The sequence below is a fragment of the Sinocyclocheilus rhinocerous genome, unplaced genomic scaffold (assembly GCF_001515625.1).
Source record: "Sinocyclocheilus rhinocerous isolate Xijiao unplaced genomic scaffold, SAMN03320098_v1.1 scaffold1622, whole genome shotgun sequence".
NCBI lineage: Eukaryota > Metazoa > Chordata > Actinopteri > Cypriniformes > Cyprinidae > Sinocyclocheilus > Sinocyclocheilus rhinocerous.
In genome coordinates this window covers 53,840-57,760 of record NW_015654513.1, presented here as the reverse complement: position 1 = coordinate 57,760, position 3,921 = coordinate 53,840, and the positions used below count along the sequence as shown (strand labels likewise).

At 34.1% G+C, this 3,921-nt stretch overlaps 1 protein-coding gene across 2 annotated transcripts in view; it reads right to left on the bottom strand.

Moving 5' to 3' along the window:
- The window catches only part of LOC107717413 (C-X-C chemokine receptor type 3-like), a 7,890-nt gene extending 4,602 nt beyond the window's left edge, over positions 1 to 3,288 (bottom strand). For both annotated transcript variants that reach the window (XM_016524144.1, XM_016524145.1), the window contains exon 1: positions 3,229 to 3,288. The gene's annotated coding sequence lies outside the window, so the exon portion shown is untranslated. The remainder of the gene's footprint in view (positions 1 to 3,228) is intronic.
- Positions 3,289 to 3,921: the final 633 nt, after the last annotated feature.

Here is a 3,921-nt window from a genome sequence, read left to right as displayed (position 1 = left end):
TTTCACTTAGTGTAAATAGAATCCATTGCTAATACGAGATTTGAAAAGGGAGGGAAAAAAAATTCGGCAAAAGGCGGGATCCAACCCAGGTCGATCGCGTCAAAAATCCAATGGCACACACTTGTCCATCTGCGCCACTGGAGCTGTAAGTCACTAAATATTTCAGAATTGTGATTTGTTTAGCACTTCTCGGCCACCGTACTTTGGTGACACACGGGCAACTACAGACACACAGGCTTTGCTGATGTGATCCTTTTTTATTTCCAAAATGTAACAGTGCATAATAAACAAACAAACAAACAAATAAATAAATAATCACAAATTTGCACACCAGAAAGGATCAGAAATTGTATAACAACATATAATGTACATGAATTTTCACAGATTTCTAATGTTGTTTCTACATAATACATACAGATGTAATATATAATGTATTTATATAATATCACATTTAGTTTTGTGTTTGTTTGCTTAGTGATTCTTTTTTTATATTATTGCATTCTGTTGTATTTTGTTCCTTTCTCCTTTTGTCTATTATATTCCTACAGTATAGAGTAGTAGAGTTTTAGTATTTGGTTGTCTAAATTCGTTTTTATGTGAATGGTTTGTTGTCCTACATTTCCCTGAGTTCAGTAATCTTCTTAATAAACAGTAGGTACTGCTGCATCTGAATCCTGCTTCCTCGCTGCCCTTCAATACAATCTGTGACAAATATGTTTTTTTTAGAAGTATATAGCTACTACTAATAATAAAAATAATTTTCATTGCATATAATGCATTTTTATTATATTATTTCAGGATCACATCACCAACGCCTGTGTGTCTGTAGTTGCCTGTGTGCCACCAAAGCCTGTAAATGGCGCTAGCGAGCATCCAATGTAAAGTCACGTTTTCAAAGAAGCAGAAGAAGTCACGCTGTTAGGATTGTTCCAACGTGCTCTGAAGCGTGCTCTCACATTGTGTTTATTAATTTTACTGCTCAGCTAACTGTGAGGTGACACTGCAGAGTATATTGTTCAAGTGTTTATATGTGTAATCGCTTTGTTAATTGAATTAATTCGTTAGCATACAAATAAATAACTTACTGAGTGTGGATGAACAAATACTGAAGTTACAGTGGGCTTTATCATGATATCAAAAAGTAATTACTGATTGCTTATTAATATGATAATGTTCTGTTAGAACTTTTGCGGAGAATCATGGGTAAGGTACAGAGTAAGAAAAGTGACACGAGTCATGAGATATAAATGAGAAAACCATAAATACAACACCCTTCAGTCTTGCTATAATAATACATTTTTGCTGCATCATGAAATAAATCAGGAATCTGGTTTTGAGTGAAATAAGTATTAATAAATATATTTGTTAAGCATTTATAACCTGTGAGTTAAAAATGGCTCACTATTTGGCAGGTATTGCATCAAAATCACCCTTTTATTCATGCATTTATAACTGCTGATCAATGATTTATAATGTATTTGTAAGTGAGTTATTAGTCATTTATTAACACCTTTATAAACCCTTTATAAATGGAACCTTAATGTAAAGTGTTACCGTTTTTCTTTACCTAAACCATTATGCCTTGTGTATTTACAGTTTAAAGTTTGAGGGTAAAATTTTACTCTTCTACTTAATAATCTTACAAATATGTACAAGATGTAAGTTTATGAAGTTCTTTTACTGAAGTAACGTGTTTTGACCAGAAGGGGGCAATAATGAGACGTGATTGAAAGCACATAAATCACCGAAAAATGAAAATCCTGTCATCATTTATTCACCCTCATGTCAGCATGTCAGCAAACATGAAGGTCACAGGAGATTTAACTTGGTCTCATCAATGATGAGAAACTGAACTGCATTATGACTGATAGGCATCAGTGATGAATGCGCTATGTGGCTACTGTGGTTTTACATTTTCTCTTATCTGTTCAATTGAGAGATTCACTGAAATATGAAAACAACTTTTTGTGTGCCAAAGCTTCTGTAACTTCACTTAGAAAATCCTGGATTTTGCTCCAGAATAGAAATGAACACATTCCGAACCAGGGTATGGATGAATCCTAATATATGCAGCAATTTACAATATTTAGTCATTATATGCACGCTGTTTCAGACCTGTAAAAAAATCCTTTGGTGGAACAGAAAAGAAGATTTTCTAATGAATGTCTTATCTGTACAATAAAAGTCTATATACTTGCACAGAAGCAAGTACGTCATACAGGTTTGGAACGACATGAGGGTGAATAAATGATGACAGAATGTTCATTTTTTCAATCCAGTGTTTTGGATACCTTTGACTTTTATTGTACAGATAAGACATTCATTAGAAAATCTTCTTTTGTGTTCCACCAAAGGATTTTTTTTACAGGTCTGAAACAGCGTGCATATAATGACTAAATATTGTAAATTGCTGCATATATTAGGATTCATCCATACCCTGGTTCGGAATGTGTTCATTTCTATTCTGGAGCAAAATCCAGGATTTTCTAAGTGAAGTTACAGAAGCTTTGGCACACAAAAAGTTGTTTTCATATTTCAGTGAATCTCTCAATTGAACAGATAAGAGAAAATGTAAAACCACAGTAGCCACATAGCGCATTCATCACTGATGCCTATCAGTCATAATGCAGTTCAGTTTCTCATCATTGATGAGACCAAGTTAAATCTCCTGTGACCTTCATGTTTGCTGCTGAGGTAGCAGTCTGTCCCCTTCCTGAGTGGTCATTCCTGGTAAAAGTGCAATTTCTTTGAAGATGAACTTGTGGTTAGTTTTGGATAGTGTAGTACCTCAAGAGTCATGAACCCTACGGGAAACCATGGGTTTTACAATAAAGCTCTGAATGTCTGTAATTGAAACCTGAAATCTGTGGAGGTGATATTTGTAACCCCCTGGTACTTCCCTTGTGTCATGCTGCAGTAGAAATAAAGTCAGCCTGTTCATGCTGGAAATACATTTAACTTCTTTTAACATTAACTTAAGTAAAGTCTTAAATAATTCATCAAAATTGGAAGTGAAACACCTTCAAAACTCTTTCTTATTACATTTTAGTATATGCGAAGAAAAATGCACTAAACATTATAGCAATAAATTCATTAAATAATAAATAAATAAAATTATACTGTCACTGAATATTCAATGATGTGAAGTAGATGTGTGGATATATGATGGATGGAGATGTATAATAAATAGTCGGAAAAAGGAAAAGGTTTGAAAGGAAGAAAACGTACCTGTGTAAGTGTGGGATCTCACAGTAGTCGAGAGCTGCTGAAATGATTGGCACATAGAGAGTTACCCATTAATTAAGGTCACAGCTTGCAGATGCGTAGAAGACAGACAGACAGAGGAGGAGGAGACAGTGACAGGGAGCACCAGAGTATGAAATAGGAAATAAGATAAAGATCAGTTGTCAGTCATTCATAATTATTTTTCAAATGTTCATTTTGCTTTCTCAATGAAAGGTTGTGCTCTGGGAAATGCAGATGTATGATGCATGTTACAGGCTGACAAACTGCCATTGTTCAGAAGTTAATTGTTCATCAATCTTATGGACCCTCTTGTTCAGCAAAACACTAGACAGAGATGCCAAGAAACTATAACTGTAGTTCTGTATGCTAACTTATAATATTCCAGTCCAGTGTATTTGCAATTTACAAGCTTTTTTCCCAATTTCACTTAGAAAACTATAAATCCAGTTCAATGTGTTATTTATAGTTAGATATAGTTATATGCATATGTTATCTGTTTTTGTATTACAGATATTTCAAGTATGTGTTGATTTTCTGTAAGTTTGATTATGAAATTCTCCATTGCTGACTTTGTAAAAGTAATAGTTGCAAAGTAGAACATCTTTTGTTCGGTTTGCTTGTTTCATCCTTATGTCACAGATGCTCATACAGCGGGATGTTTTTTTCACACCTTTA